At 46.6% G+C, this 23,170-nt stretch overlaps 1 protein-coding gene across 2 annotated transcripts in view; it reads left to right on the forward strand.

The window, feature by feature from the left end:
• Nucleotides 1-23,170, forward strand: part of TRAPPC11 (trafficking protein particle complex subunit 11) — a 1,974,021-nt gene that overhangs the window by 1,056,115 nt on the left and 894,736 nt on the right. The window lies entirely within an intron of this gene.

The following is a 23,170-nucleotide window of genomic DNA, read 5'->3' on the forward strand; positions in this document are numbered from 1 at the left end:
TCCGATCCATCAAAGGGATGCTGTAGTCACCTTTAGTGCCAGTTTTCCCACAAATGACTGCAGTAATGTACACCGCGTTTCATAGCTACTTACGGGTTACTATGAGGTTGGTGCCTTTTGAAAGAAGCGTTGCCAAAGCTAACCGTCTTGGGTTATTTTGTGTGTGGTATTAAGCTCCAAACACTGAGAAGAGATTGTGTTTTCTTAGCTAAGCAAATAAGTGGAGAATAACATTCATATTGTGAAATGCATTTTTATTTTTGTGTAACAAAATTGAAAAAATAACCAAAAACAAACTACTTACAGTAGGACGTGCAGAGAATTAAAAAGAAATAGACCAAAGACTGAAAAGGAAGTGCCAGTCAAAACCTTTCTTTGTTGCCATCCACTTTCTAAAATACTATCATTAGATGGCATTGTTTATTTATTATTTTTATTTCATGGGGCTTCTTTCTGTCCACAGTGCTCCTTTTCAATCACCTGCCGCAATGACTTTATCTGTTATTTAGGTTGTTATCCATATACATCATGGCTAAAAAAAAAAAAAGACATTGAACTGGTTTGTCTCTTTCTCGGAAGGTGTAACCTTTGCTTGTCTCCCAGGTAAATCTGGTTCAAACACACATCTACTAGGATACAGAATTATCAGAGGGGAGAGAGGGGTGTGTGTGTGTGTGTGTGTGTGTCTACACACGTACACGGGCATTAGCACACATGAAGTAAAAACCTGCTTCTGTTGGGGTGATCGATAACGGTTTCAGTGGGAAAGAAGGGTTTGCATGCCGTGTGCCATATTGGTGACGGGTAACAGCAATGTTGGCTTGGGACGAGCGTTACTATTAGTGTCTACATTTTAGATTTGCACGTGCGTAGCAACATAATTACAGGTCTGCCAATACAATATGAACACAGTGTAGTTGTGTGGCATGCCACGCAGCACCTAAAGATGGAAAGCAACTAGCTTTATATTTGCACATTGGAAAGGAGATGGTTATGGAGATGCCGCTGAGAGGGGACGTGGTAGTCTTGAACATACATGCACAGACATATATACACAAGGATTTTCAGTGAAATGTGTTTGGGACAGTTGGGGAACATGGTGAATACACAAATCCATACTGCGGGTCCCCTCATATCTAAGGGTTGTTTAGGCCGTAGAAACCTAGGGTGGCAAGATAAACTCTGTGCGACCTGGGAAGCTGGTTGGTCGATTTCGAAGGTTGGGGAAGGCAGCTAACCGCATTAGGGCTGTTCCGATAACATCATAACGGTCAGTTGCCGCCAGGCAAGGCTTGTGTGACTTGGTACTATTGTGGAGAGGAGATGTAATCTGTTTAAGTACATGGGAGCCTGATATTCAGTGTTCAGGGAAGTCCGGCCACCTGGCAGGGTCAGTTTGGGGCCAGGTAATAAACCCAGTGCAAGTGGTGCTTAAGGGCAGAGTGGACAAATGGGTTATGAGTTTTGTGACAAACCTGAGGGTATTCTCCCACATAAATTATGGGAATCCCTTATTCAGGTGGCCAGGGAAGAACCAGCTTTCTCAAAGCCCAACCCTACGGGTAGATGAACGGTGGTGGACCACCTTGGTAAGAGAACCCAGGGTTATGCTCAGGGGAATGCCCTAGGTGAGACGCAGTACTATGCCGAGGAAGATGGAGAGGACGACGATATCCCTGAGACAGTTATAGGCTATAGTACATCTGTCCCACTCACTCTCAATAAATCTCACCTGCCCAGATCCAACGACCACTCCATACAGAACCAATCCCCTAAGATCCCAAACCCGTTTGCACCCAAAAAGGATCTATCCCACAATCCCCCTTGTTCATCTCACACTAGTAACCCTGGTTATTCCTGTTTTTCTGCCAAATCCTACCCGTCTTACCTTTATAGGGTTCCATATAACACCCTTTCGGCCCTGTAGAATACATAGAAACTCGAACCCCCCTCCTTTTCTGACACAAACACTTTTTCTAACATGAAAAACAGACTAACCCTTGAGCCTTTATCTAACATGACCCGACACAAGAGTCAGGCATGGCCAGGCAATTGATCAGAATATCACACACCTGACAGCCCCTTCCCTGTCCCACAGGGGTAAAAGGTGGGGGATGAGAGCACAAGACAAGCAAGGTAGACCGCACGTCCAGGGAGCTAACTCTGCACGGCAGTTCAAGAGGAGGAGAAAGACGGTGCAGACCGAGAGGGTGACAAGGAGAGAAGTGACCAGGCCCTTTCCGACCAAAGCCCATGAGACCTCCGCAGAAGGAATCGTAAGACTGCGAACAATAGCCAGCGTGTGTTGCAGCAGATGTCTATGGTAAACGAGACCATACTCTGCTGATTACCAAGCCGTGGAGAGACACTTGTCTCTGCTACTATCCTTGACTCTGAGGCGAAAGAAAGTCAATCGGTACGTCACAGCCGGTGAGTCAAGGGGAGAGTCGATAAGAAACGGAACTGTGTTGAACGAAAAGTAGCAAACGGCTAATTTAACTTTGAAAGCATAACATTGATGTAAAAAGGGGAAAACCAGCAACAGAGGAGTCTGGCACCACGTGGGTGTTGACTCAGGAAACTGTGAGCAATTACTCAATTATTGAAACTACTGAAACCAGAAGGCCTTGAGAAAGGTGAGAAGAGGGGTCAAAGTGGTCATGCAGGGGCCTTGTAAAATCCTCTGTACAGTCGAAGCCTTTGACCGACAGATGATTGTGAAGCCAAGGGAATTCCTGCATCGTAAGAATTGAATGAGAGAAGGTACGATTGACAGATTGTCGACACACTGTATTTCGGGACCTTAGACTTTGTCCCCTCTTCATCGGCATCCCTCTTTCGGGTTCACGTTTGAACCTGAACGAGGGATGCTGACAAAAGGGGGGCAAAGACTAAAGTCCCAAAATACTGTGTGTTGACAAGAGTTACCCAGCCAAGGGATGTCCACAGTAAACTGGTGAAAAAGAGATTTGTTTACGAAAGTCACCAAATAAATTGGATTGAACCCAATCGAGGGAGGCGAACAGTCGAGTCAGATCTGAGCCCGGAAGAGGGGGGAATCCAAGGGTGAAAAGCCAGGACTGCAACACTTCAAATTTATAAGTTGGAAAGCCTTTTGAATGCATGACACGCCAGAGGAACCTGATAAAGGGAAGTGATATTCGAGAGGGGTCTGAACCCAGAAGAGGGGGAACCCATGGATGAAGAATTATCGTCCTAATACAGAGAAGAACTTTGTGTTGAAATTTTGATTACGACGACATTAAGATTCGTGAAAGTCATAAAGAAGATTGTGCTGAAAGCCATAGTGAACCCGGCGGAGGGAGGCTTACAATTGAGAAGGGTCTGAACCCAGAGGAGGGCGACTCAGGAGTGGAAAAGGCATCACCCAAGGTTTATGTGAAAAGGAACTCTTTGTTTATTAATTGAATACATCAGGCACATGGCAGCAAGAGACTTTTTGATAGAAAGAGACTTAACCACCGAATACCCTGATTGCTGAAAGCAGAACTGTTAGCTCGTGCTCGGTAAGCTTGAGCGTGCGCTGTGCTCCAAAATCTACCCTTGTCCCATGCTGAAAACGTGGGGAAGGGAGACCTGAAGTACCGCTTCCTGATTTATCATTTGTGAACACTTCCTTCTTTCTTAAGAACATTATCCCACACTTCTTTTTGTATCTAGCAATAGGTTTTTATTAGTATAGGCCTTTTTATTTGACACAACGGCACTAGGACTGCTTTATTATGATTTGATGGTCGAAGCTTGCTCCCATCATAGATTTAGGTTTAGATGTTATGTTATTCGAATTGTAGCGCGCCAAAGCCCGTAGCCATCCAGGCACCCAGGGACAGTAAGAGAGGCGGGATGCAGAGCATGTTGTTCTAGTAAAATAGCATCGTCTTCAGTTGTTTGCGAAAGGCAAGGTGGTCCTCTGTCTTTCGTAATTGTAAGGGGAGTGCATTCCATGCTTGAGCCACTTGGACGTGGAAGGTATGACCTAAACCCCTAGATCTTTTTATCCGGGGTAGTTCCAGCAGGAACCTTTTGGCAGATCTTAAGGATTTCCTAGATCGGTAGATACTAATCCTTTCCTTCAGGTATAAAGGGGCGTTGCCATAGATACATTTATGGCAAGTTGTGAGCAGTTTAAACTGAATACGTTCTGCCACCGGGAGCCAGTGAAGTTTTTTTCCTGGCTACAGTGGTGGGTTCTGAGAATTTCATCTGGTAGATGATCCGAACTGCAGCATTCTGTATCTTCTGTAGCTGTTGTATGTCAGCTTTGTTGGCACCACCCAGTAGTGCATTGCAATAGTCTTCAAGTTTGATGTGGTTTTCCACTGAGATAAGTGGTGCCACTTGTCTGAGGACCTTAAGGTGGTAATTGGTGTTGTGGAGATGTAACATGTGCTTCGCAGTCTAAGCTTTCCTCCATGTAAGTACCTAGTGTCTTGACTTTTTGTACTACTTTGATTTGGTTTCCCTCGATGGTAAAATGGGCATACTTGTGCTCTAATTTAGTTTTGGCCTGTCGAGGGCCGAAGAACATTAGTTCTGTCTTGGCTGCGTTAAGGCAGAGCCAATTTGAGGACATCCATTGTTTTATGACCTGGTAAGCTGCTGCTAGGGTAAGCTGGTCAGTATCATAGTTCCCGGTGACATTCAGCACCAGTTGGAAGTCGTTGGCGTAGTTGCAAACGAAGATCCCCAAGGATTCTAATTCAACACACAGGGGGAAGATGTAAAGATTGAAATGCAGGGGGGGAAAGACAAGCCCCCTGCGGGACTCCACATGTCGTGGTGTGTGGCTCGGAGGAACACTCACCCCAATAGACCCGCGACTGGCAATTTTCCAAGAAGGATCCAAGCCAGGTGGTGGCATTTTTGGATAGTCTGCCAGCGGTGGACATCCTGTTGAGCAGGATTTTATGGTCTAGCAAGTCAAAGGCTGCTGATAGATCTAACATCAGCAGCAGCCCCGATTTACTAAGTTCCAATTTGGACAGCATATGCGTCTGCAGATCTAACAATGCAGTCTCGGTGCCGTGGAAAATCCAAAACCCTGATTGCTTCACATGTAGTTTGCCGGTGTCTAGTACATAGGATTGCAATTGTACAGTAGCTACCTTGTCAATGAGTTTGAGGAAAAAAGGGGTGCTCGTAATGGGCCTTAGGTTAGCAACTTCCAGTGGATCCAGCCCTGCCTTGTTCAACAAAGGGGTGACGGCTACGTTTGCAATGGATTGGGGGATTGTGCCAGTGCGAAAAGAGGCGCTGACAAACCTGCAGAGAAAGGGAGCAAACCAGTCCAGATGCTCAAGAATAAATTTTGAAGGAGGAAGTTCACCCGGGCAGTTAGTGGGATGCATGGTTTTAAGCAGCAAGCCCAGCATATCAGTTAGGGAAGGTTCTTTGAATTTGAAGTCAATAAGTCGGTCGGATTGACTAGCTACTGCAGGATTCCGACTGGTCCGATCTTTAGACGAGTCGGTACAGGTGGCTGTTTTGGGCTGGGTAAGATTAGATGTGGGGTCTGACAGTGAGGATGTTTGTATCTCTTGCTTAATGTTATTTTGAGCATTCAGGAGCTTCTCAGCAAAAGCTTTCTGGACTCTATTACAGTCGTCAGCAGTAGGTTTAATTTGAGGGTTGCAGACGATCGGATTCTTCCATTTTCTAAATAGCCGGAAAAGTTATTTGGTCTTGTCTCCTGATTGATTTATTTGCTCGTCGTAGAAACTTTCTTGGACTCAATAATCGTCGTCATGTACTGCTTTTCAATGTGTTTCCAAGCTAGCAGGTTTTCGTCCGATTTATCTTTAAGCCAGGCGTGTTCTGCCTGTCTTTTACTGGTTTTCAGCTCAGCTAATGCAGGGGAGAACCATTTGTGGCGATTTGACAGGTCTTTGACGGTTTTGTCCTTCATGGGGGCATGTTTATCTAGCATTTCGAGCATTACTTCATTGTAACTACTAATAAGACTCTCAGGGCCATCCAGGCTGCTAGTTGTGGTCATGAGTGACTTCATGCAAGCTGTTAGGATGTGAGGGGTGACATTTTGAACGTTTGGGGCTTTTACTGAGTGTGCCACTGCATGTACTCTTGAGGCTTTACTAGGGAGCTTCAAACAGCATGACACAAAATAGTGGTCAGACCAAATGCATGGGGTAGTGGAAAAAGGTCCAAACTGGACATTTCCACCTCCAATCCAGTCAAGTATGTGACCTTTGTGTGTGGGTTCAGTATTGTGACATATAGTGTGGTGTTTTCAACATTTTTTCAAGTTGGAGTGCCTTTTTATCAGGTTTGTCATTTTTCCAGAGGTTAAAATCACCCAAGACGACTAGTCCTGAGTTTGTGGTCATCATGGGTGTGACGATATTAACTAAGTCATCATTAAAATTGCATGCGTCTCCTGGTGGGCGATAGAGTAGTAATACATTTAGGCTGTAGTTGGGATTGGAGGTCAATTTCACGTGAATGATATTGCTGCCTGCGCATTGTATTTTGGCCTCATAAAATCCCAGCTGCTTTTTGCAAATAATTGCCACTCCACCCCCAACAGTTTCCTCCCTGTGCCTCCTGAAGAACACGTAACCTGGAGGGGTCACCTGCTCTATGCCCATGGGCTTCGGTAAGCCACGTCTCTGTGAGGCACATGACATCAGGTTCATGCTCTTGAACATAGTCGTGTACCTCTATGGCGTGTTTTACCAATGAGCGGGTGTTTAATAGAACAATGGTAAGTTCAGTGAGAGAGGTTCCCACAGACTTTCTGTTATGGTTGTCTAGCGTGAGGTGATGAGGTAAACTTGTAGGTCTGACATTAGAAGTACTCCTTTGGTCTGTGGTTTAGGTTCCTCCTGGGGTGGGGGGGGTCCCATGTCATACACATTCCATTTAACCTACTGGTGGTCGCCATGATTTGGCGTTGCAGACTAGCAGAGTTAGCAGGAGAACAGCACGAACGCGCACGGACCCGCACAGACTCACTGGTCTTGTTCGCGCTGGCACCTTCGCGCCTATTGGCAGAACAAGTTCTGCAGGAGAACTACAATCCTTCTGGGGACTGTAGTTTAAACTCCTGGCGCGTGTGTGCCGAGATTGTATCTCGGATTCAAATCACTGTGCTTTGTTGAATGAACTAATCAGCAATATTAGGGATATTAGGAATACAATTTAAAATGAACAAATAACTGTCACAGTGGTTAAAATAGTTCTAAAAGATGTCTTAAAATGCACAACTAAAGATGGTAAAGGCTGCCACACCAGCACCTACTTGTCTATCTCTAGATTAGGCGTGTTTCCAACCTACCTTTACAGTTTAATAAACACCCTTGAACTGTGATCACTTTTCTGTTTTTTACTGTTGCCACCTAGAATTCCTTACAGTTTTGATCAGGTTCTTAGGATTGACCAGGATGTATCCAGAGGCCATGCTTGCTGAAATGGTAGTCGTTCGAGATTAGTGTGAAATGAGGATGCCAGCAAGTCTGGGCGATTAAGATGCTTATCGTCGGTTCAAAGGGAACTCGTTTGTTTCTCTCCCTCCTCATATTGTTGAAGTATCCTTGGTAAAGCCATGTGCATCACAAGGATGGATCCTGTAATAAATAAGGATTGTTGTGCGTGAATATGTAACCATGTGATGTCATGACCTACTACGGAATGATCCCAAAAAGGGGTGTGCTGTAAATATGATATAATGCAAATGTATGTCGAAAGGGGATGGTGGTGTAGGGTTGGCATGTATCACAAGTATGACACTGACACAATGGGTACAATTTTTGAAAATCCTTTATTGAGGTTTCTCGGGTTGGATAAACTCTTACATTGCCCTATAATTAGGATGGGAGTAGTCTCGACCATCAAACGATTAAACAGTCCTAGTGGAGTCCTTCAAATGAAAATAGCCTATGCTAACAAATAGGGAAAATCAAAACACAAATCCAAACTGTTAAGAATTGGTGATCACTGTCCCAGAAATCCCACATACATACAGTTCACAAGGTCATACCAAAAATACATATACTTTTATTGTGTTAAAATCATCAAAACTTTAAAAGAACCGGGTATAGTTGCACAAAATGTAACATACCAAATAGCATCCACTAAACATGAAACACTGTACAAAATACATATACATAAAAAATAGCAATACAATATTTATATCCCAAACACCTTGGCCCTAGAGTAAATCAATATTAGGCCTGTTAGTCAGAAACCTGTGCAGTTCCCTTGGGGACCACTGCAAAAGATTTAGGACTACAGGTGTTGGCAGTAAACCCACTTGGTAGCAGTCTGTACCACCCAGATTTACCTGATAGCAGTGGCTAAGCAGTCAGACTTCCCTCAAGAAGAGTTAGGCAGTATGCAAAGTATACACAATAGGCGCTCAGATACAATAGCACAAGCAAACACTGACCAGAGCTTTGGTATCAAGGTATATAATTATTTATTTAAAAACACTTATTGAAACACTCCGGCACTATTATTGTAAATCACTCTAAACACAATTACTATTATTATATATACACTCCTTATTCCTTATCAGACCAATCTTAGTTAACACCACTTATTTCCAGACAGAGGTGAGCGCTTAACTATAGATGGCACTCCAACAAGTTAACGAACAAGGGATGGAAAAAGGCAGAATGTAGGAAAATACACCACACTAATGCTTAGGAACTCTTAAGCAAGGCAGGAAAGTCAAAATTTACTTGTGAGCCAAAGTCCATAGGCCGGGCCCACTCTTGGAGAGAGCAGGGCACAAATGCACCCAAGATCACACAATGACAACAGGCTTAAAAAGTCTTGCAGGGAGTTCAGAAAGGTTTAGTTAGGCTCAGAAAAGTTTAGCCAGGGTGTCCCAGGCTAACCCAGGGTCGAAAGCCGGGGGCTAAATCTGCCCCGTACAGTCGGTTGCAAGGGAAGCCCAGGCGGAACACGGTACCTTATTTGGAAAGGATCCTCCAGCGGGGGCAGTTGTTCCTGGCAGCGGGTGCAAGTTGCGGCGTCGTCCAAAGGAAGAGAAGATCTCGACGTGGAGGAAAGATGAAGGTAGTTGCACTGCCAGGGAAGAAACCAGCCACAGAGTTTTCCGGTTAAAGGTACTACCCTTTGATTCGCGGTAGTGGTAAAAACGTGGTATCCCGGTTGCCGGGGTGCTTGGCACAGGCAAGGTGGCCACGAGATGCTCCAGGAAGTGAAAAAGGAAGCAGACTGGTTATCCCCACCAGTCGAAGAAAGAAGACTCTCCGGGCTGGAGATCTCCTCTGTCGTTGGGAAAAGTGGTGAGATGGTTCAGCAGGGCTCCGCTCCACCGGTGGTGTTGTCGTAGCAGGTTGGCTCAGCTTCTCCCTCGTCGGATTCTTAGGTCCTGTGGCGACTTCTAAAGTTCCAGTCCCCAAATCCCTGCTTTTATGCAGAAAACCCCCATTCACTCAGCCTAGCTGTCACTCAAACATGCTAAGTGGTGAGCCAGCCGGCTCACCACTTGGGCCAATCAGGACGGAGTGCGACTTGAGTTGCCTAGGCAACTCACTCCAGGGTGCCTAAATCCCCCTCCACCCCTCCTAAGTACCCCAGACAGAGTGGCACCACTTTGGAGGGCTTCTGTGGAGAAGCCCGCCAAAAAGTGGAACAAAGGGCTCAACTTGGGTTGGAGTCACAGAAGCGAACACAAACGCCTTTTTAGAACCGAGTTCTGGCAAAAAATACCAACCGGAGAATTAATATTAAATAAATAAACCGGCGGTATGTTCGAGGCTATAGGAATGAAATAATTAAAGTTGGTAGCCTCGAACAATGGAAAATCCCATTGGGATATATTCGCGGTCGAATATAAAAAGTAGTATCCACTGCCACCAGCCAAAACTCGATCAGGGGGGACGGAGACTTGCCCCCCCAACTAACAGATCCCGGGGCAATCGAATTGCCCCGGCCACTACGTCCACAATATGATGGTTTGTACTGGTTCTGTTCACAATTTAAGACTAGTAAAGTCAATGGTGACTTTACATGCCCTGGGAGACAGTAGTCAGTCCCAGGGTATGGAGTCTATACTGGGGGGGGTCACTATGACACCCCTGTGTTACTGCACTGAGGGTGCTGGTTAACACACATCACAAAAACACATGAAGCCCTATGGAGTAAAAGACCCCATAGCCATTAAACACATCTAGAATCAAAGAGACACACTCAAATCATGTCCAAGAGTGCGGGTAAAAGAGTCTCACTCTTGGCAGGAGAAGAAAATAAACCCCAAAAATCCAGCAAAGCTGCTGGGGGACTCACTAGGTTAGGAAATTCAGCCGAAACAGAGAATTCTCCCTAACAAGGCCCCATTGTGTAGTGCTATAAACTGCCCAACATATTTCAGTCCCTACAATTCATTAACAGAACTTTCTACACGGGCTACAAAGCCACAGTTTCTAGATTGATTGAAGGATGCGCCAACTGGTCTCCAGAGCATAGCCAACAACCCAAGCACTAAGGGATAAAACGAGAAAGAAACAAACAAATCACCAATAAACGTTAGTGTACTACCACCAACAATGACTTAATTCACATATTGCATCAACCTTGGACACCAATTTATATTGTGCTCATTAATGCACCTTCAAACAACAAAGTTTGGCCACAATACCTGCTTGTGGTGCTTGGTATTTTCTTTATCTGTGCAAAAATACACTCGTGCTCCTCAAAAGTAGGGCAGGAAAATGTGTTCAAAAGAGAGGTCTCATGAGATTACCTGTACCAGTACACTGCAAACCAACCAAGTAGATAAAGTCAAGTGAGACACATGACCTATATAATTAACTTGACTCGTACATTCCTCCCCAGCATACAAAAATCAACATAACCCACCTGTGTAATGAAAATTCACAACAGTCTGACATCCAGTGCTAGGAATACTGTAGTAGCATCCCGGATTCCCTTGGCTCTGTTCCCAAATCCATCTGTTACAAAATACATCACAAATGGATTCATACTTCAATCCTGTATTCATATCAGACTAACACTTCAGATTCACATTGTAGGAACACTCCTGCACATAAACTCTTTTTTTCTAAGAGTATCATTCAACAATAACCTCCATAATGTGGTGAGCAACCTAGTTGGTATTTCACTAGCTTCCTATCACTGCCACTTTACCCCACTTAAAAACACACCAAACTCCAGCACATACATCACATTTCCTGTGCCTTTCTGTTATTCTAAACATGTAAAGGGAAAAATACCCCCAATTACTTGCATTGAGCCCCACACTCATAGTGCTAACCGAGTCTTCATTTATCGCGGTTAACTCATAGCATATTCTTAAAGGGGTTGGGCCTCTGCCCTGAACATCACTGCTCCTAATTCAGACTGGATTTATGACAACTGGGAGCAAACTGGGATTGTTTAAAGGGGAATTGTTACAGGGTGTGCTAAATTTGGAGTATGCTACTGGGATTTGTAGAACTGGGAATTTACTAGGAGTTTGCAGAGTTCAATTTTTTGGGTTTGGAAAAACTCCTGCTTTGCCCTGTAGCTAGGATGGGGGAGTAGTTTCTACCATCAAATAATGAAGAAACACAGTCCCAGTCAGTCTCTGTCAAATCAAAGATGGCCTATATTAACAAAACCCAATGCCTGCCCTATCTCTTATACAAAATGTGTGTAAAGGGGAATATGTATGCAAAGGCAAATCAGTGTCAAAACATAAAGAATCAATGTGGCTGAGTCAACTCTCCTTCCCACGTTGGACAGCACGGAGTAAGGCGGTCCCCTTGAACTGTATGCCACACTCACTCAGGTTCTCAAAACAAAGGCAGTTCATAACGTGGATCGAGGCCCGCTTGGCCTTCCATGTTAAATTCACTTATTCTAGCTTTCAAAAGTTCTTTCACATTTCAACAAAAATTCACGCAGGTCTCCCTCGGTCGGGCTCAGGTCTTTCAATCACAGCACTTGTCTTTCCCAAGCTTAATTCACATTCTTTAGGGGTTCCCTTGCCCTAATATATCACACTTTCGGTCTCCCTCTGTCGGGCTCTGACCTTTTCCTGATGTCGAAGACTTTAGTATGTGCAAAGTTTTTACTATAGACCTCCGCAGGACGACTTTGACTTTAACTTCAGCTCAGACTCTTGTGTGATTTGCCCCAGTGTCTCTTGCTCTGGGTAGTTCAGTATCACAAGTACAAAAGCACAACATTCACCTTGTCACTATCCCTTTTTGTCGGGGTTAATCTTGTCATTACGCATTTTAGAGTTAATTCACTTTGTCGCTTTATAACAAAACATTTCACCTTTCGGGGAGATTTTCGAGTGGGCTACTTCCTTTCGCCGGACCACTCCGTTACTCTGTATCACTGGCTTCACAATGATAGGTAATTTAAAGTTCCCCACAGGTCTGCCTTCCTTCGCAACTCACCCACACGTGTAAAGCTGTCATGATCTCTGCTTCCAAAAGGTCAGGGTTTTCCCAACTCCCTTGGAAGCAGATCCATAACCCAGGTTCCGAGTGCCAACCAGTCCCAATTGGGACCTTTTGGACCCAGTCCTGGCGCCAGTGGCACCAGGCTCATAAATATGCCCAGTCCCAGCGCTGGAAGCGCCGGGCTCATAATGCTTGGGTGGACTTACCTGCAGCAGACCATGCTGCTTACTTGCCTGCCAGTTGAGCCTCTGATCCTCTTCTGTTTGGAACTACTTTTCCTGTTGGGTGGGGCAGGAGCCACTCCCTAGATTCAGAACACTGGAACTCTTCTGGAAAGCAGGAACTCTTTTCTTACCTAGGCGTGGCTGTGGAAGGAGACACCTAAGCACTACAGGAGGCTATTTAAACCACACCCGATGGATGAATCTTGCTTTGCGTTATTCTGCATCCTCTGCAGCAGAACGCTCATCGTGTCTTCTGCATCTGATCCTGGGCCTAAGGAAAAAGGCTTACCATCCTGAATCCAGTCTTCAGCAACACCTATAAAGACAAGAAAGAACAGGTTAGCATTACGGTCTTCAGTGACAGCTCTTCACTTACCTGGTCCATCGGCTGTCACCAACGCCTCGCGCTGCATTCCGGCATCTGAAAGACAAAGGCTTACCTACTCTTCGTGCGCTCCGGAGGTCTTCACACTGCATTCCGGCATCTGAAAGACAAAAGCTTACCAACTCTTCGCACGCTCCGGAGGCCTTCGGCGCTGCATCCCGCATCTGAAAGACAAAACAAGGTGCGTTTAAAGACATTGGGGAACTTTAATACTCACGTGCCATTACTCCTTTCCACATCTAACCCAGTGGGTATTCCGGCACCCTGCAGCCGCTCCGAACTTGTACCTGCAAAATAAAAAGACAGTTAGAGCGCATCGTGAAGCAGGCAACAAGCGCTTACTTACGTGCTTCCAGGCGCTTCTATTCATCACACGGGCTCCATCTTCAACTCACTTCAGCCCGTCATCCGCCATCGCCGGAACCCTGCAAAACAAGAGACATCATTACTAAAGACTTTAAAGACATTAGAATTACTCGAAACTTACTGTTCGTGCAGTAAACGACGGACAGTTGTCCTCTGAAGTCAAGAGGCCTGCTCCCCTTATCCAGTGAAGAAACTGGTTACAGCACCCTGCCCCGAGGCAGACGGAGAGCACAGCGTTCACTTACCTAAGGTGAGAGCGTTAACCTTTGGGGTTCTACAGGAGAAGAGAAAGGGAAGAAGAGAGAGACATTCAATAACCCAGTTCCTTAATCCCATATTTTCTATCTGCAGACATCTTACTCTTCGAGTCAGACATACAGTGCACAGAGGTCCAGCCCAAAGAGCCAGCCGTGTGTTACACATCACCTTTGAAGATACGGTATACGCCCAGTCAAGACCGGCGCCTCTACGGGAATCAGGTGAGCGTTACAAAAGCCTTCAATTGTGAGATATGCTGTTGCACCTTCAATCTTTCCTTAACACACACCGGCCTTTCATATCGATCGCCAAATCACTGGCTGTGTGTATTCCTTTCTTGTCTTTGTGGTTTTAATTTACGGGTCAAGGTTAATACCACAGACTTGGCCTCGCCTCAGCAACTCTGTCGTTCACCCGGGAATGTCGCTGGCGGCCTTGAAACACAATGCAGTGTTCTTGACTGAGATTTGGCCTTCTCCGCATATTTTTCATGGCTATTCGAAGGCAATGCTGGATTGCTCTATCTTTGCTCTTGTCAGTCTTTCTGTCGCTCTGCTCCAGTAGGTTCGCCTTTGCCCCAGAAGTTCTGCTCCTTCTCGTGTTGCACCTTGCTCAGAGTGTGTCTCTATGTTCCGCCTCGTATCCATGTGGGGAGAGCTAATGGGTATCAGATGTATCTAATTAAAGTCGCCTGACCCGATTAGCGGGTCATGTCCAATGAGATATGTAAGGGTAAGCCTCTTTACTCTGTTGCCTTCTTCCTCTGCCTAGTGTGTGTGTAGAAAAGGGGGGCGTGATGAGAGAGTTGGGACGTTCTAGAATACTATGAAATAAGATAGGTCATAGGTACAGGAAAAGGGGGAATATCGCATCTCACCATCATCTCTCACACCCCCACTCACCGAAGACCACCCACCCAGGTGATCCTCCCACACCGACCCCCCCCTTGGTCTTTATCCAAAGGCGATGGCCACTAGAGAGAGAGAGAGCGAGAGAGAGAGAGAGAGAGATCCCAGGGGACTAGTAGGTGAGACATCCTTTGGTTTCTCACATTATATACTGGAATCCGGAAATACTAAACTGGGTTTATGCTGAAAATATGTACAGTTAGGGATGTCACCAGTAACCAGCCCTCCCCCACCCTGACAATAGTGAACCAAGACCCCAGGGAGGTAGCACTCCTCCACTTAACTTGTTAGGAAGCCATGCAAGAGCAAAATGCTCATACCTTATTCACCCAAAGGCAAGGTTTGTTCAGAGTGACCGTTGGGCAGAAGATCCACCAAAAGCACTTGACCTTAAAGGGGGACCCGTGGGAAAGGAAGGCAGACGCAGACCAAAGACATGACCCTGCCACCAGATGGATGAAATGGCAGCAAACCAATACAGGCACAAATCCACAAGGATCAATCACAAGAAGGAGGAAGAGTTCAACCACACAGTCCAAGAGTCTACAAAATCATCCTAGGAGATTGTCCAAAGAAATCCAAAAATAAGCTACAGTGAAGCAAGGCAAGCAGAAGTCCAGAATCCAAGTAGCTCTGTGGGAAGGAAGACGAGGCGATCTGGGAAGACATGGAGAACAAGCAGTTCACTGCATGGAGAAGTATTGTGCCTTAGAGGAAAGCACCTAAATGGGTGTGAACAATGTTAAGCGGCCGCAGGCATGTATAGAATTATACTTCCCCTGCACTGAGAGCCAGCCCAGCGAGCAGCCATACCCTGAATAGAAGCGCAACCGCCGCCTTTCATTGGCGGGATGCCTGACAGTACCCTCCGGGGAAGGCCTAGCTGTCCGGGCTTAGGGGGGAAGAAATAGTGAGAGCAACGTATCAAGTGAGCTGCGTGGATATGTTCCACTGGTTCTCAGGAGCGGTCTTCGGGCCCATAGCCTTTCCAGTTCACGAAATATTGGAGTTTAGACCTGTACACCTGTACCAGTGAGAATCCAAGATCTCATCCACCTCGTATTTTGTGTGACCTTCAAGCATGATATAGGTGGATGAGACGCCATCCATGTTCCCCAAGTGACTGGTGTGACGAACCTACTTCACATGGGGAAATCTCCATAGGATAACATTGAGACCAAGACTATTTGTATCCTTCCACCCCACTGCTTTTTGGTTGTCGCACCTGAGCAGTGAAACCTGAAAGATAAGAACACATTGTAACTTATCAGTAACTTTGTTGCAGCTCTTCTCTTCAACAATCACAAACACAAGTACTTTACCTGCATCTGATGCATTCTGGGGAGAAGCATTGTGAATTTTGAGCACAATTCCACACTCTTCATAGGGTTTGGACTTCTGAAGCTAGGGAATATTTCTTCTGACTTGGTCCTATCTTACTGCATCACTTATTTACCTTTCATTTTATTAATTTAAGCCATTGAATGCATTTTAAGAACCGGTGGTAACTCTTAATAGGTTTTTGAAGTGCTGTGCGATATTATCACGTGCTTGTTTCATTAAGTGTGTGTTTATGTGCAAGCCTAAATATAGTATTTGTGTACATTCCTGTCTAAATTGAATTATTGTATGCTTCACTGTGTGGACTCATTATGGACCCCTGACTCCACTCACACACTCCTGAGAATAGCCTTGACTGCTCGCCATTGCTACATTGATTGGGTTTTGGCTAACCTCTGAGTTTCCCTGTTAACTAGGGTGGCCTCCTAAAATCTACCCATCTTTACAAGTTGGTGCCCAACGGTGAGGATAAGGTCTTCGGTATCCCAGTGTTGTTCACTGGTGTGGTACTATAATTCTATTTACACAGAACACTGTGATTTGAAGTTAGTAGTTGATATACCAATTGCCTACTCTTTTTAACTATGTAAACATTAACCATGTTTACTCTTGCTGCTCTGAAAGTAGAATATTAAAAAAATGTTGTGTTTCGATAGAGGATTGCCATTCTCTGGTTTAAAGGCTGATTTGATACAGAAATTGCTGGATTACCAGTCTAGGATTTTTCCTTTGCCATTAAGTATTGATGCAGTAGATGCTGGGGCAGGTCCTTGTAGATACCACCACTATTGAAAATGCAGAGGAAGAGGAGTATTCAAAGGTTTCTATGTCAACCTGCGAAGCTGAGGCAAATCTTAGATTCAGGGAAAAGGAGTTGTACTTTAACAGCTAATATTCCCCCTGCCATACCTACAACTGTGGTTGAGGTAGTTGACCAAATCCCGGAATCTGGCGAGGAAGAGGGATTGTCAGAAACTCCCTACTACTATGAGGCCCCTTCACTGTCATGCTTGCTTGCAGAATAGGATGTCTCTAAGGATGGGATTAATGAGGGTCAACAGAAAAGACCATAACTGAAAGGCCTGCTTCCAATTTGAGGATGAGCTGCCTTTGAAGCAAAGAATCCAACAGAAAGGTGGGTTACTAGTATGTAAGCCCCCAGAGCCCACTAGAGGAGACCATGAGAGGTTGGTGGTTCACCGGGATGTGTGGCCCTTCCTCCTGCAGTTGGTGCATCTTCATGCACCAACTGCAGGAGGAAGGGCCACACATCCCGGACCCCTGGTAGTTCATCTTGATATCAAGATAACTCCTGATTAGTCACCCATGCAATCCTCCTGGCTTAAGATGGTGGGGTCCCAGTGGAAAAGCACTACAGGGGTTACACTTCTTGTTATCATTCTGAAAAAAGTGGAACAGGGATTTAGAATCCTCTAGCACCACTACCAGTAGTGGGTGAACCCTTTCAGGAGGTAGAAGTTAACTTTGCTAATCCTTTGAACTCTTGTACATCCTCAGGCAGTAAGATTATCCTAGTGGTTGCTGATCACACCACAAGTCATCCTGTGGTAAAACCACGGCATATAGGGACTGCCAAGTTAGTTACTATAGCTTACCTTTCCTCTAATCTTAGGCGTAAAGTCTTCAGAGACTGCATCGTTTGTATACCCTTTATTCTGTGGACTTCTATAAAGTCAGTGACTGGACCCCTCTGTGATATCATTATACCCCTAGAGAGACTTTATGGATCTAGCCCTATGATCTGTAGGAGGGTTGTAAGATCTATGACTTCACGTTTTGGATTACGAAGCCAGTCGGGACCCATTTTAAAAATAAAACATATGACTTTTCACAGTACAAAAAAAGAAAAGGTGCAAACATTAAAATAATCACATGGTCAAACCATCATACATACTAATTAAAATACACATTTACAATTCATTAATCTCAATTAAGAAAGAAAACAGGAGAACAAAGAGAATTTAGCTCAACCTGGGGAGCACTGATCGATTCACATTAAATGTTAATTAGTGGCTCGATTTTCCTCCAGAAATGTCAGAACCTCCAGTGATAAGAAAGTTTCCTTTCCTTCTGACATTCGATTCCAAAATTAATTTGAATACAACAACTTTATGAACAAATCGTAGGAAGCAGTCAATCCTTTGCTTGTTAAGCCCAGCACACGTTACAAGAAGATGCTTTACATTCTGCTGCGCACCTATGTCACAAAGATTACAAACGCTGTCATTCAATGGGCCCTTATTCCTAATGGTCAATTGGACTCTTGCAGTGAATAAATTTAGGCGAAACATTAATAGATTTACCCTCCAACTTGGATTCGGAAACCTTCTCAAATAGGGCGGCAGATAACCCAAGGGTTTGTCATTTACTGGGAAATTCTCAAAGCATTTCACATTGATAAATAATGCCCTGTTGCAATCCAATAAATTTGTCACATGGATTTTTTTAACCTCATAGGATTATCCATTAATTCTATTTCCAAGGAATTACATTTTGTGACTATGTCTATCGCTTCAAGTTTCAATGTCCGCAGGCTGACATTGGTATTTCGTATCATCAGCCCACCAATGTCCTCATACAGATAATTTGTTTCTGGAATTAAGGTTGACCGATAGAGCATGATCCTTCTCCAATCTACATGGGATTTTAAAGACTGGAGGCCCATCTCATACCTGATCCTAGCCATGGGCAGCGATCTAGGTAAGTTAAAATCTTGTTTCCAAATTAAAACCTTGATGCAAATTTCTCAATTTCAGTTTCTTACATAAGAATCGGTATGACCGGGCGTGGCTTGGAGCCGACGCGATGCAGTCGCTCCTCTAAAGCCTCCCGTGGACTGCCCGCTGCTATAGCTAAAATCGTGCAGTTCCTGTGGCCTACACGATCTACCGACGCCAGCTATGTGGATCGGAACCGATGGGGCACTAGCAGCTCAAAGATGAAAGCCGTGAGAAGGAGCACTATGACCGCACTCGCCACTTGAATCCCGGTCCTCTCTCTGCCGTTCGGGGAATCCAAGATGGCAGGCGCACGTATGATGGCGTGCGCAGTCGGGAGTTGGAGGCGAGCCTCCCCGTAACACACAAGCCGGAGGGGACGGACGAGCATCCAGACATGAAGCAGGGACTGTTTGCATCGGCCTGTGGAGGGCGGCCCGGGCCCCCCCTGGAACCGGCGGGGAGCACCGCATGCACCAAGGACTGGCGGGGGTTTGCCCTGCGGAGTGATCCACTTCCCTGGCCCCGTTTTGTGCTCCCTCTCCCTCTTCCTCCTGGGGCGCCCTGGCCCACCCCGCTTTACAGCTACACGCCCTGTGACGGAGACCTACACGGGCTGCACTGCTGGCTCCTCTGGGTGCCCGGTGGGGCCTACCTTCCGGCCTATAGACATATGCAACGGCCCTTGAAGCGACTCAATTTCCTGGAGCGGGGGTGAGAGACCCTCTCCCCAACGGTTGGCGGCGGGAGCCTTCAGCAGGAGCCCCTTGAGAGATTTAAGGTAGGCTTAGCCCGCATCCTCTTCTCTTCTCCCTGAGCCCTTCCTGGGGCACCCTGCCCACGGCCCTGCTGCTCGCGGATAAGGCCTATAACCCGCACGGGTAGTGCTTCCTAGCCTCTGGAGGCCCCTGAGCAGCTCCCGTTGCAACTCTCCTTCACCGCTACAGTGCTCCCGGCGGCCATTGTCCCGCAGCTGATAACCAGCACGATGACTAAGCAACAAAAGACCACCAAGTCTTCGGGCATAGCAACTCTGCTGATCGCATCCGACAAAGCTAAGAAACAGGACTCATGCCCCTCTATCTCACGGGAATCCCTTGACAACAAGGGACCTTTGGCGACCAAAGAAGACATACGTGAATTAATGGCGGATATCAAATCAGAATTCCGCTGATGTATGGCGGAACTTACAACTAAACTGGAAAGCACAGATAAAAAGGTCTCGGAGGTTGAACAAAGAGTGGGAGTTGTTGAGGACCATATCCAAGATCATGCCTCCGCTCTAACTGAGGTCCAACGCTCAATCAGACTATTGCAGGACAAGTACGACATCCTGGAATACAAGCAGGAGGACCTGGAAAATAGGGCCCGGCGCAACAACCTCTGTATTCGGGGGGTTCCCACTTCGATCCCAGACAAGGGGTTGGCTGAATATGTGGGCCTCTTTTTCCAATCTCTCCTCCCTGACCTTGAAGATTCACAGCTTCTCCTAGATCGCACCCACAGGCTAAACCCCCGACGCGGAGTGGAATCGGATGGCCCCCCTGATGTCATCACTTCTTTACCATAAATGACGCCATCTGGGCGATAAGCCACTCCAAAGACGAAATTACATTCCAAGGGACCTCCCTCCAGATCTTCCAGGACCTTTCTCCCATCACTCTTCAAAAGAGGCGAGCCCTCCGCCCTCTAACCTCCCTTCTTCAAGCTCAATCCGCTACAGATGGCTCTTTCCCACAGCTTTGCAATTTTCCTACAAGGGCTCACTCAGGAAAATTAGCCACCTGGAAGATGCTGACAACATCCTGCGTCCAGATGCTTCCAAACCTTCGTCTTCCCTGCCCTCCGAAGCAACGGCTGACTCAGACCTGGTGGCCTCCCCTAACCCCACACAAAATTCTTGGTCGAGGGTTCCCAGATTCCGGAAGAGGAAATAGCCGGATGCGACCCCATGATGGAGCCACCACCTCTATCCCGGCTCGTCAGCCCGGCACCATGATCCGATCAGCACCCTCAGACACACAGATGAGCTCCATCCCCAAAAGCAGCGGGCATTAATCCACGGTCCATGCCCGGTTCCAAGGCACAGTCCACCTACGAGTCCTTGGAACAAACCACTAAGACTACCTGTAAGGTTAGCCATGTTGGCTACACACTGTTCTATGCCCCTGTTGGCCAAGGGAGGCACTAGACCCACAAAAGATCACCCTCAGTTAAAACTCGGCCCTCCCGTTGGCGGACCGAGAAAAACCCCCATAGGCAGGTTGGGAAATGGCCACACACTCCGCGACATGATGGCTGATCCCTCTACAGCTCCCCCTCTACCCCAGGACTCGTCAACGGCCCCGGAATTAGTCCCAGAACATCAAACTCTGAGGTTCGTCTCCCTGAATGTCAAGGGACTAAATTCACCAGCCAAACGCAAGTTCATCCTACAGAAGCTTCAGAACGACGATGCAGCAGTAGCTATGCTACAAGAAACCCATCTGCTGCCGGCAGACCATAGCCGCCTACGCCCTCGAAACTTTCCGAAGCAACTTTTCGCATCTGGGAACTCCAAGAGAGGTGGCACAGCTATCCTATTTGGGAGGGGATTGAACCCTCAAATTCTAGACTCTAATAGGCTGCCCGGAGGGGCGGTACATGGCGGTGAAATGCCTGCTACTAGGACAACTCTACTCTATAATTTCCGTATACGCACCCAACTCGGGCCAGGCGCTTTTCTATGAATCCCTGAGTACAATTCTCTCTCTGTTTCTGGAAGGCCAGATAGTGATTGGAGGAGACTTCAATAGGGTCCCGGACCCCACGAAAGACAAGTCGCACCCGCCCAGCGCCGGAGACCTCACCATAGCCCTGGTGCTCCTACAACTATTCAGAACTCTGGGGGTGGTGGACTCATGAAGAGTACTCCGCCCATCCGAAAGAGACTTTTCCTCTTATTCTTATGTCCACAGAACCTTCTCCAGGATAGATCTCCTCCTAGTGTCCCCACAAATCTTCACGTTCACCAACAATGTGACAATTGGCTCCAGAATCTTGTCTGATCACGCCCCGGTGACCCTTGAAATCCGAGTACAGGAACCAGCTAACCCCCAACAGCGCAGATGGACACTATATGATCCGATTCTTAATGAGATGCCACTCAGAGACGCGATCGCAACCACGATCACCAACTTCTTTAAGGAAAACCCCAGTGAAGACACCTCTACCGCCAATACTTGGGACACAATGAAAGCAGTAGTGTGGGGTGAACTGATTGCGCAAGGAGCGGCCTATCACAGACACAAACGTCAAACTCGCCAGGGCCTTGAGGAAGAACTTAAAAATGCAGAAAGGACCCATAAGGAGAAGGGCTGGACCCCTAAAACTCAGCGGGCCATCCGGATAGTGCAAAAAAAGATCGAGGCCCACTACGCCGAACACACTGCCCACCAAATGGCAAATGCTAAACAGTTTTATTATGCTAAAAACAACAAAGCGAATAAGTTACTAGTGGTCAAACATGCCAAGGCGAAGAGGAACAACATAATTGTGGGCCTGCGGGACCAACAAGGCAAGGTCCATTACGCTGACCAGGACGAACTGCAGCTCGCTACGGCCCACCTGACTCAGGTGATGACCGCTCCGGTGCGGGACATGGAGGAACAGAAGGAATACCTACGTAGTGCAGCGCTTCCCTGGCTAAAAAGAACAGCCCTTGACTCTCTGGAGGCGCCGATTACTGACGAGGAAGTGGACAAGGCAATCAAAGGCCTTAAATCCTGGCCCCTGGCCCTGATGGGTATACAACCAGGTTTTACAAGATTTTCAAACCCCAACTATTAGCACCCTTGGTACAGTTATTTAATTTGTTCAGGACCACGGGCACTGGAACCCCGTCCATCCAGGAGTCAATTACGGTCTTACTACCTAAACCTGGAGGCGATCCTAAGAACCCTGCATCATATAGACCCATTGCCCTGCTCAACATAGATGCTAATATATACTCTAAAATCCTAGCATCACGACTATCTCAGCTCTTGCCGGAGAAAATCAGTGTAGATCAGAGTGGCTTCCTCAGACACCGCTCCACAGCCGACAACATTCAAAGAGCCTTGGACCTGGTGGAACTTGCCTCCCGAGACTCCCAGGAACTCGTGCTTCTGGCCCTGGATGCGACCAAGGCATTCAACAAAATAGATTGGACTTTCATGAGGCTCACACTTGAGGCTTTTGGATTTGGCCCGGATTTCTGCACTATGACGCTGGCAAATTACAAAGCTCCCAAAACTCTTCTCCGAGTTAATGGCACCCTTTCCTCCCCCATCAACCTAACTTGCGGAACCCGACAGGGATGTCCGCTGTCGCCGCTCCACTTCGCTCTAATTATGGAACCTTTCGCCCAGCGGATCAGGTTGAACCCTGCAGTCGAATGCTTTCAATCAGGCCCGGCACACCACAAGCTGGCCCTCTATGCAGACGATGTTCTCCTGACTATCACGAAACCCCGTTCCTCCCTCCCTCAAGCCCTGGCTGAGATAGC

This window comes from Ambystoma mexicanum, chromosome 6q, assembly GCF_040938575.1.
Source record: "Ambystoma mexicanum isolate Mex_15411 chromosome 6q, UKY_AmexF1_1, whole genome shotgun sequence".
Taxonomy (NCBI): Eukaryota; Metazoa; Chordata; class Amphibia; order Caudata; family Ambystomatidae; genus Ambystoma; species Ambystoma mexicanum.